The following is a 12493-nucleotide window of genomic DNA, read 5'->3' as shown; positions in this document are numbered from 1 at the left end:
GAGTAATTAATTAAATTCATTTATCAATTCAATGATTTTGTGTGTAGCAAGTCTATCTATCAATGGTCACATATTTAACTCGCATGGGCAGCTCAACTGGTCACAGAGGTAAAACTTCTTGGAAGAATGACCAAGGATCGAGTCTCACCAGCGGCAGTGAGGGAGGTTCCTTGTGTGCAGTGCGCAAAGGTCTAGCCTCTGTAGTTCATGTTTAGTTGAGTTACCATGATTTACATCCTTCCAAATGTTCTGTCGGGTTGGGGTTCAACCTTTTGGAAGAATGGTCACAATTTAATATCGACACATAAAACACATGGTCAAATCCTGGATTGCATTTTTTCTGTCGGGTTGGGGTTCAACCTTTTGGAAGAATGGTCACAATTTAATATCGACACATAAAACACATGGTCAAATCCTCGTTGGATTGCATTTTTTCTTAAGGTGTGGTGTTGGTAGTAGGGATGGTAATAATAATAATGGAAAGATATGAGAGAAAAGAGAAAGATTAAAAAATTCAGAAAATATCTCTTCGACTAAAAATCTAAGAGACATTTTATGTCAGGCACCAAATTAAGTTATTTTTTTCATTGACCAGAATGAATATTTTTCCTTTGATTTTATTTTCTTTAAATACCAAACACAAAAAATTTCAAAAATAAAAAATAAAAAAATTCGAAAGTCATTTTCTGAATTTTTAAAAAAAAACCCTTAAATCAAAGATAAAAAAATATTACATTATTTTAATCAAAATGTAAAAGTATTAAAGTCATATTTTTATCTTACAGTTCTTGAAGATCTACTCAACAACACGCAACAATGTTGACATATAAAACTCGTGAGAAATAATAATTGGACTACCTGACAGAAAGACATTTAATTTTCCGAAGAAATTTGGGTTTATCCTATCAGCTTTTGCATGTCGCCACGTATATATCTGACATGCATGATAACGTTTTCTTTGTATATATAAAAGAAGATGAGAACGAAGTAGTACAAATATAATGCATGTTTTCTATGCATAGCAAAAGCTGGGCCATATTCTTATCATCTTTTTGTGTGAATGGTAATAAAATGCAGAAATGGTCCAGGGTTATGAAAAGGAGATGAAATAATAATGAAATGATCAATATTAAATTTATTGAGACAGTGAGTATATAATCTATAACTATATTAATAATTAAAAAATCATAATAAGAATAGAACTCATGACCATTAAGAACCAATTTATGTCATTTGTATGAAACTAAAATTAGAGCACAATATCGTATAAATTTAGCATTGTTGAGATGCTAGTTGTGACCCATTTAATCAAAATCAAATTTAATTAAATTATACTCAATTTTTGTTGTCACATTTTTTTTTTTTGTTTTGTTTTGATTGATCGAATCTCATTATTGTCATAAATTGATAAGTATATACTCAATTGTCTGTCACTTTTTGAAGTAGTGTCCATTAATTTTATTCCTAGATTAGTGAATAAGTTGACTCATGCAATGGCTAGAGCTACTGATTCATTTACTGGTCCTTGTCTTTGGGTTGACTCAATTCCTTCTTGTATTCAAACTTTTATTTAATCTTAATGGTAAAACTTTGTTTTTCAAAAAAAAAAAAAAAAAAAAAAAAAAAAAAAAAAAAAAAAAAACGAGTAAGATATTGCATTAGATCTCATTTATGAAAATAATAATTTGTTAACATAACCTTTTATTATGTTTTTTTATCATATTCTTTAATTTATTATTGTCTATATATAAATATTTGTCTTGCATGCAATAATGTGGTGGTGGAATTTTTGGCGAATATTTATACTTTCAAATCTCAGTCAACAACTATGTTGGCATAGAAAACTCGTGGGAAATTTTCATGGGCAGTTGTCAGTAGGAGAATGATATTTGGGGGGAGAAATTATTTCAATTGTTAAAGCATGGTCGAATGTGAATCTTGATACAAAAATTATGTATCTTCTGTTAACACATTTTGTATTTACAGTTAACAATTTAATTTCTGTATATGTAAACAAATATTGCATTGTGAACCCTGATACAAAAATTTTGTACCTTCAATTAACACATTCAGTACTACTTACAGTTAATAATTTATGTACATGCAAACAAATCTACAATCTACATCTACAAATTTAATAAGAGCGAATAATGTTAGGCCCTTAACTGGAACAAAAAAAATGTCGGTACTAATTGTTTCTTAAAATGAATGGTTCATATTATTTTGATTTTAGTATCTTTTAATGATTTTCCTTATTTACCCTCTATTATATTATTATTTTTCCTTAAATAACCCTAAATTCCGTTAGTTTAAACTTTAGTAACGGAATATTCCGTTAACTATTTATTATTCTTAACATACTCTTAATTTATATAAGGTTTGAGGTTCGAACCCCATCCCAAGTAGAGTTGGCATAATTGTTAATTAAACATATATTATGAATTATGAATATTATATTTGTATAAAATACTTGATAAATAAATATGTTATTTATTTATTTATTTATCAAGTATTTTATACAAATATAATAAATATTAATATTTTGTTCAATACTTTCACATGATTACCTACGACACAAATCTCACAACACATGAAACATGTAGGGAAAAAACTACTACTACTAAATATCAATAGGTGTTTGTACGTTAAAGAGTTCATATTACAACTAAAATCTCAGTCATATACACAGCAAGACAAATCTAAAACTTCATACACCCTAATCTCATTGCATGATGAATCCATCTATGCTTCTACCAGTGACCTAATTGCACATGACACACTACCAATAAAAAAAAAATGTACTGAACTCTATGTTCATAATTACTGAACTTCATATTCATAATTATTGAACTCTATATTCACAATTACAGAACTCTATGTTCATAATTACTGAACTATATGTTCATAATTATAAAGGTATATATTCATAATTTTTTAACTTCATATTCACAAGTATTGAATCTCTATATTCATAATTACAAAACTATATGTTCATAATTATGTTCACAACTCTATGTTCATAATTATAGAACTATATGTTTATAATTTTTGAACTATATATTCATAATTATGGACAATTTTAGAACCGTGTCCACCTTGCAAGGTGGACACGGTTCCACAACATAATTTGCCCACTTTATTGCTCTTATTACTTAAATTAAAAAATAAATTAGTAACTACAACAAAAAAAAATACATACGCATTTAATTAATTTAGAATTAAATGTCTCACAACACATATCAACATGTGTTTGTGAGATAAATTGTTCATAGCACAACTAAGATCTCAGTCATATACACAACAAAACAAATCTAAAACTTCATACTCCATAATCTCATTGCATGATGAATCCTTCTATGATACCACCAATAACCCAATTGCACATGACACACTACCAATAACAAAATAAATAAATAAATAAAATAAAGACATGTACTGAAGATGAAAACAATAACAATGCTACCCAAAAGAGAATTAGAAAAATTTAAACCAAAAAGAGTATTTATTTAGACTATCGCTTTTAGACTTAGTACTTAGATTAGCGTTATTACAAAGTTGCAAACATTTATTTTTGTGACAGTTATATATAATCAACCTCTCATATATTATCTTGCATTTATATACTTTAAATTACCGATTTAAATAAACAAAATCAACATTTATTTACTTATGCATGAACATCTTCTATATAATATTTCATTAATATACTTTGAAATACTTATTTAAAAATAAGTATTGGGCATTATCCTATTCGCGCAAAGCGCGTAGAAAAACTAGTAACTTGATAATTGCTTACACATAATATGATAGCTACAAGTGCAGAAACTATCAACTGTAGATACAGAATGTGTCAACTATAGATACAGAATCTGGATGTTGTTTTTGGACCAGGGTCTACAATGCAAGGTAGACCTTGGTCCATGGTATAATTTGCCAAATTATTTGTACTCGGCTAGTGAAGTGTAATTATAAACGTCCTTGAGGAACGCAACTTTACTCTTTAGGTTATATGGATTTAAAACGAAAGGTGCACTACTTTGAATCTCGATTGTCTTACAATAAAAAGTTAAGAATTACTACTTTCAAGTCGAAGGTGCACAACTTTACTCTTTAAGGCGCATATAGGGATTTAAAGCTTAAGGTGCATCACTTTGAATCTTGATTGCTTTACAGTAAAAAGTTAAGAATACTACTTTCAAGCCGTAGGTGCATAACTTTAAACCTTAAGGAGCACAACTTTCCTCATTAAGATGCATGGATTTAAAGCATAAAGTGCATTACTTTGAATCTTAATTGCCTTACATTAAAAAAATTAAGAATTACGACTTCAAAGCCGTAGGTGCATATCTTTAAACATTAAAGTGCACAACTTTTCTCTTTAAGGTGCATGGATTTAAAGTAAAGTATATTACTTTGAATCTTAATTGCCTTACATTAAAAAATTAAGAATTACGACTTCGAAACCGTATGTGCAAAACTTTAAACCTTAACAGGGCGTTTGGTTGGAGGGGGGAATTACATGAGAAAGAAATTGTAATTCCATGTGTGATGAATTACTGGGAATAAAGTGAGAATTTAAATTCCAGTGTTTGGTTTACAGGAATAGAATTACTGGGAATTGAAAGGGAATAAGTAGTATAAAGTCCAAAATGTCCATTGTTGTTGTGGTATTAATTTTAGATTAAAAAATGGGTTATTTTGTCTCATCACTAGCTTTTTTTCTTCTTAAAATCCTGGGGGGGGGGGGGGGGGGGGGGGGGGTACATGGGATTTTAATTCCCTGAAAATGAGGGAATTGCAATTCCTTCCAACCAAACTAAGGAATTTTATGACCTTTAGAATTAGGTGGGAATTAAGAGGTAATGGAATTTAAATTCCCTCCAACCAAACGCCCTGTAAGGTGCACTATTTTACTCTTAAAGGTATATGGATTTATAGCTTTAAGGTGCATTAATTTGAATCTTGATTGTCTTACATTAAAAAGTTAAGAATTACTACTTCCAAGCTGAATGTGCATAACTTTAAAGCTTAAGGTGCACAACTTTAAAGCATAAAGTGCACAACTTTACCCTTTAAGGTGCATGAATTTGATGCTTAAGGTGTATTACTTTAAATCTTGATTACATACATTAAAAGGTTAACAATTACAACTTTCAAGTCATAGGTGCATAACTTTAAACCTTAATGTGCATAGATTTAATTGATGTGTTGAAGATGCAAAGACATAGGGAGTAGTGGAGAAGATGTTATAGCTTTGCTTGTGATGAGTGTTAGATTGATGGTTGTGATGATTAATACCCATGTTTCACATTGGAGAAATTTCATATCTGATCCTTGTCTATTTGTGTGTGGGTGGGTGAGCGCACGCTTCAATAGGTTGAAAAAAGTAGATATAAACAGATACTGCATTGTAACAGAGTCAGTAGTACATAAAAAAAATATATAATGAGCTCTTCAAAAATCTCCTCACATCTTAAACGTTAATAATCTTTTCCTTATAATTTTTCAAGCACCTTGTGCTCACATGACACCTCTGTGATATCCCTTGAGGGAAGGTCACAAGATCGAACTCCGGTGGTGGGGTATTGACTCTTTGAGTTACAGTAGTTAGAGAAAGTATAAAACATATAATAACTTGTAATAGAGTTAATAGTATTCAAAAAAAAAAGTGATAAAAAGAATTTTCCTTTTAAAAAATTTCAGTTTTCTTTAATTTATCATAAGAATATAATAGTCTTTCTTTAAAAAAAATCAAATTTCCTATGCCATTATAATTGAGAATATTTCCAATTTTACAAATTACAACTAGGAAAGAACATTATTTAAATGAACAATTAAATAAATGTGTCACTTCATTTGAGGCCAGTAGACCACAATTTATCTCTTTTACTAATTTTTAAATAAGCGCGATGAAAGTCCCTTAAGTTTGAGTTAAAATTTATTTTCAAAAAAAAATGCCCCATTTCACTAGGACTGAATAACAATTGAGTTAATGATACGGATCACCCATATGTAAGAGCAACCTAAACTTTGCCGAACTAATACCAGGTTAAAGTTCAAAATAGACCAGAAGTGACAAGAAGTAGGTAAAAATGATAATCATGAATAATATAATTAGACTAAAAAATCTTACATTACTGTAAAAATCCTTTTTTTTTTTTTTTTTAAGTATTATTGACTCTGTTATAATATAATATTTGTTCACATTTAGGAGAGTCAATTTATGTCACTTGACCACAAAGTTATTAGCCTCTTAATTTCTTTATAGTACGTAATGCATAAAATGATTTTGCCACTTTTGTCATTACATTATATAACGTTGCAAATTAAAATACGAATATAATATATTGTCTCCATATGGCAAGTAGCTTAGCGTCAATCTATATCACCGACCCACACAATTAATATTGGCAAGGAAAAAGCCTGCCCGAATTCTTATCAATTGTTACCGCATCTGATCTACTCTAATCGAATGTGCATAATTTTAAAAAGGTAAGAATTACTACTTTCAAGTCGAATGTGCATAACTTTAAAATTTAAGGTGCACAAGTTTATCCTTTAAAGTGTATGAATTTAATGTTTAAGATGCATTACTTTAAATCTTGATTGCATACATTAAAAAGTTAACAATTACAACTTTCAAGTCATATGTGCATAACTTTAAACCTTAATGTGTATAGATTTAATTATGAAGGACAACTTTCCTCTTTAATGTGCATGGATTTTATTGATGTTCAACCTTTTGGAAGAATTGATGTATTGAAGATGCAAAGACAGTAGGGAGTAGTGAAGAAGATGTTATAGTTTTTTTTTTTTTTTTTTTTTTTTAACCCCTCAACGCTTGAATTTGAACATATTCAACCGCAAATTAAAAATTGCAATAAATGGCGGTTGAAATCAAGTGATGAGTGTTAGATTGATGGTTGTGATTAATACGCATGTTTCACCTCGGAGAAATTTCACATATGATCCTTGTCTGTGTGTGTGTGTGTGTGTGTGTGTTGACTCTTTATACTTCAATAGGTTGAGAAAACTAGATATGAACAAATACTACATTGTAACAGACTCAGTAATACATAAAAAAGTAATAATGAGCTCTTCAAAAATCTCCTCACATCTTAAATAATTTTCCAAGCACCTTGTGCTCAGATAGCACATATGTGGCACACAGAGCCAACAATGCCTCCACTAAGGCTCAATCTCATGACCTCCCACATGGGAAATGTCACTACATGCCATCTGAGCACAAGGTGTTTGACAATTTTTTTTAATTTATCATAAGAATATCATAGTCCTTTTAAAATAAAATAAAAAAAAAAAACCAAATTTCTTATGCCATTATAATTGAGAATATTTCCAATTTGACAAAATAGGAAACTTCGGCACAAAAACATTCAAAAGTCTCGCCTAGCCCACTCGACGTCTCGACACGTTGAGACATCACTCGACGCGTCAAGTTTGCCATCGTATTTCGGCACACCCCGGCTGGACGTCTCGACACGTCGAGAACCCTTCTCGACGCGTCGAGTCTTCTGATCTCGAACGGCGGCTCGGCTACAAGACTAGTTCGACGCGTCGAATCTTCTGTTTCAGCACTCCAACTTTATTTTGACTCCAAATTTGTCCTAGAATTTTCCTTGCTTTTGCAATTGGTCTGCAATGGTTCCAAAACACTAACAAACACCGTAAAACATTCAAATCTAGTGTAAAACCATATCTAAATGAGAAAACAAGGGAATATGCATTTAAAGTAACATTTCATGAACTTAAACCCAACAAATAGATTCACACTAACACTAGAAACATGTACAATTAAGCTCACATCATCTACTCTGCATTATGAAGTTTGGTCCAAAACTAGATTCAGATCATTGATACATGCAGTTAATTTATTATTTACCTTCAGTGAACAGATTATGTGTCTACTATGATTAACATATATATTATGTATATGCATCTAAAATATTATGTGTTTATAGTTAATAAATTATTTGTATGTAGTTAATCTATTATCTAGCTACTTTCAATTTATTTATAGGTACATATTCTTATAGCATATTAAAAAAAAAAAAAAAAGTTAACAAAAAAATGAATATAAATTAGGAATAGATCCTAAATTGAGACTTATTATATTTTTAAATTAGATATAACACATATCACTAGCTAGGAATGATTGGAATTGAGTTAATGAGCCATAGATCAGGGCAAATTATGCTATGCGCACGGTGCTAAAACGGTGTCGTTTTCCGTGAAAACGACACTGTTTTAACTAAAAAAAAAAAAATTTGTTCGAAACGCCGTTAACGGCGTTAACGGCATATTCGTTATGAAATTATGAATATACAGTTATGACATTATGAATGTACAGTTATAGAATTATGAATGTATAGTTATGGAATTATGAACTTACAATTATGAACATAGAGCTTCGAAAATTATGAATGTTCGGTATGAAATTATGAATATACAGTATGGAATTATGAATGTACAGTTATGGAATTATGAATGTACAGTTATGGAATTATGAATGTACAGTTATGAAATTATGAACATAGAACTCTGACATTATGAACTTACAATTATGAACATAGAGCTTCGAAAATTATGAATTTACAGTTATTGAATTATGAATGTACAGTTACGGAATTATGAATGTACAGTTATAGAATTATGAATGTACAGTTATGGAATTATGAATGTACAGTTATGAAATTATGAACACAAAGCTGTGAATATATGCTCCTATAACGAAGCGGTCTGAAATTAAATTTAAAAAAAAAATAAAAATAAAAAAAGAAGGGAAGATAATGGTGCCTGACGGCACCGTTATCCATGCCCATGAAGCACGCTGGGCACGAGCCCACAGCATAACTATCCATAGATCAGAGCAAACTAAACTTGGCCCAACTAGGTTAAAGTTCAAAATAGACCAGAGGTGACAAGGAGCAGTAAAAATAATGACAATTCCGTAAAAAATTTCTTAATTTCATTCTTAGTGATGCATAAAATTATTTCGGCACTTTTGTCATTACATTATATAGATAGTCTCAAGAAAATTGTCCAAGGAATTGCTATTATTGATGAGTAAAGTTTAAAATTAAAATACGAATATAATAAATGATATCTTCATATCGCACGTACGTAGCATCAATCTCTATCACTGACCCACACAATTTTATTGGCACGAAAAAAGCATGGCCGAATTTTTTTTTTTCTTTTTTTAAATTTAAGTGATCCCAGTACTAAGTCCACAGGAATCCGCCAGTACGGAGATAAACCGTGTGTCACATAATTAATCCATCGATCAAATCACTACTAAAAATTATGAAATTTTCCACCACCTAAAAGTGATATTAAATCAAGTCAAAAGTCTTGTTCCGACCACTTTTGGTATCTAGAAAAATCTTTATTGCTATTTCCGACCACTTTTTGCCTTCAACTTGATTTAAGATCATTTTCAGGTGGTCGGAAATTTTATAATTTCCAGCAGTGAATTTTAGTTTTCATGTACGCACAAGTGGTTCAATAATTCAGATTTCAGACTTTTCATCATCCTCGAGTCTTTTTTCCATACATGTTTTTAGTGGGATTCGAACCCTATGGCCGAATTCTCATCAATTGTTTTACCATGGATCAGGGTCCACCATACCTGTTTAGTGAATTGGTCATTGGCACCTTGAAACCTTTATAAATACCCTTGCTAGGTCTCACCTAAGAATCCATCTATCCCAGAAAGAAAGAAAGAAAGGAGCGAATTGAAGTTGATACTACTCCGAGGATGTCGTCTATTTGTCAAGGTATTCCCACTTGTATATATTATCTATATATGTATTAATTACAGTCCAGATGGAGATGTGTTAGTTGAGTATGATTTGTTCTTTGATTAATATTGCTACCTTTATTATATACGTACAGAAGGTAAGGATTCTTGGCCAGAGCTTGTAGGAGAACAAGCACAGGTAGCCAAAGCCATAATCGAGAAAGAAAATCCTAATGTCACTGCAATAGTCGTTTACCCAGGATGCCCGATAATCTTAAATTTTGATTGCGGCCGAGTTTGGCTTTCTGTGGACTGTAACAACGTTGTCAAAAGGACTCCTTCGATTGGTTAGATGGAGCTGTGCATCAGATCAATTCGCCAGTTACGTTGAAAATGGGAAATAATCATGCATGGCATGGCATGGCATGGGGCATGCGTGCAACCTAGCCATCTAGTATGTGTATTGTCTTTAATTTCCTTAAAATAAGAGTGGATATTAGCTTATCTGATCTACTCCTTGTATGTGTATTGTCCTTGAAATAAGAGTGGATATTAGTTTATCTACTCCTTCTATGTCCTGTTGTACTCGTATTAATATCAGTGATTAAATAAAACCAATCTCCACATCCATGCTCAATCAATTCCGTAATTTAATTTTTTAGATTTCCAACTTAATTATAGTTTATTATGATTTGATTAATAATAAAAGATATACAAGAGTACAAGACCAGCTTATAAGACTATAATTCTTGGGTTTCATATGTTTTTAAAACTTCGATTCACAAGTGTGATCTGGAGTATAATTATTGTTCTAGCTTGTATTAATTAAGAGGGTATTAAATTGTGAAAATATGGGATAAATAGATAAAATGACCTTCTCTCTTTTAAGTTATAATTAATAAGTAATATAATAATGAAGAAAAAAATGCTAAAAGTTGTTATAAATATATCTATTTGAGACCATTATCCTAGTTTTCTCATCCCTCTTCAGATACGATTTTCTTATGACGGTATGTGTGTGTGTGTATATATATATATATATATATATATATAAACATGGTTAGTTAATAAAATGTGTTATGGAGTTCATGAGTTCAATGACTTCAATCTTTGCTCTTCTTCTCTCATTCTCAGCTCTCTTCTTCCTTATACTGTTTTAAGCGTACAATTTCACAAGATTCCCATGAGGTTACTTTGTAATTTATAACAAAATTATAATGGAGTTCATGAGTTCAATGACTTCAATCTCTGCTCTTCTTCTCTCATTCTCTCTTCTTCCTTATACTGTTTTAAGCGTACAATTTCACAAGATTCGCATGAGATTACTTTGTAATTTATAACAAAATTATAATTTTACCATTTCTATATTAGTGTTGTTTAGATTATGATCTAGTCCAAAATGACAACACTTGTTAGAAGAACAAGTAAACAAGCCTCCTTAGTGAGTACTAACTAATTAGGGGTACTATTAAAACTCCATACTAATAAGAGAAAACTACACTTGCTATATAACTCGTGAACTAAAAGTGCAATTTCCCACCATCGAAAGTGGTTGTGACTTTCTCTCATCGTGTAATTTTAGTTCATGATGAGTAATATAAGAAGTATAGTATTCCTTTTAAATATATAAATTTTATACACTAATATATTGTTAGGATCAAGTTCTTACAATTATGTCTTCTGCTAGTAGCCTGAGTTGGACAACATACCGACTTACTCTGATACCAATTGTTATATTCAAATATTTATCACTATGCTAAAAACTATAATTAGTACTAAAATTGCAACTTTATTTTCATAAGCTTGTGTAGCAATCAATGCCATGTTTGGATAGCAAGATATTTGACTAGGTCCTCTATGCCCCGCCTAATAAATATTAAACTAATAATATAAAAATTAAAATTATAAATAATTTCTATCACGTCTCATCAATTGCATCAGATACAAAGGAAGTAGTAATTAATTAATTAAATTCATTTATCAGTTTAATGATTTTGTGTGTAGAAAGTCTATCTATGATAACCACATATTTAATATCGACACATAAATGCATGGAAAATAGAGGATAATGTCACAGAAATGGTCCCCGGATAAAATCCTCACGCTGTGGCCTAGCCAAATATCATAATCACACATTTATCATTAAGCCAAAAGTTATAACTATTAGTAAAGGTCTAATTTTTTTTTTTTTTTTTAAATTGTGTACCAGTCAATGTCATATTTCAATGACAAGATGTTAGACTTTACTTTCCAAGCTACTTTTACCCCAACAACCAAATAACCTTATTTTTTACTGACATATCCACCATGTTATAAAAGTGAATATAATATTATATATATATATATATATATATATATATATATATATATATATATAACACCTGATAAGAATTCGAAAGTTAGATTTATTAGAAAATTTTCAAACATTAAAAACTTAAAAACTTCTATAAATGCACATATATTTCCTGACCATTACAATAAGATACTCCATAGTTGGTTGTATCAAGTATTATTAGCACTCGTATTAATAATACTTTATACAACTTGATATATCATAGTTAATTATATTTGATATTATTAATTCCAGTGATAGAAAAATCATTAATTTAATTTATTAAAAATTTTCTTTCTACCAAAAAATTGAATCTCCATTTTTAAAGGTCCACACCTCAACCCAACAATGCATGTGGCATTTTGATAATTAGTATATCGTTAGACTCCAGAAAAATTGTC

This window comes from Ipomoea nil, unplaced genomic scaffold (assembly GCF_001879475.1).
Source record: "Ipomoea nil cultivar Tokyo-kokei standard unplaced genomic scaffold, Asagao_1.1 scaffold1361, whole genome shotgun sequence".
Taxonomy (NCBI): Eukaryota; Viridiplantae; Streptophyta; class Magnoliopsida; order Solanales; family Convolvulaceae; genus Ipomoea; species Ipomoea nil.
The sequence above is the reverse complement of the archived record's forward strand: the minus strand, read 5'-3'. Positions refer to the sequence as shown.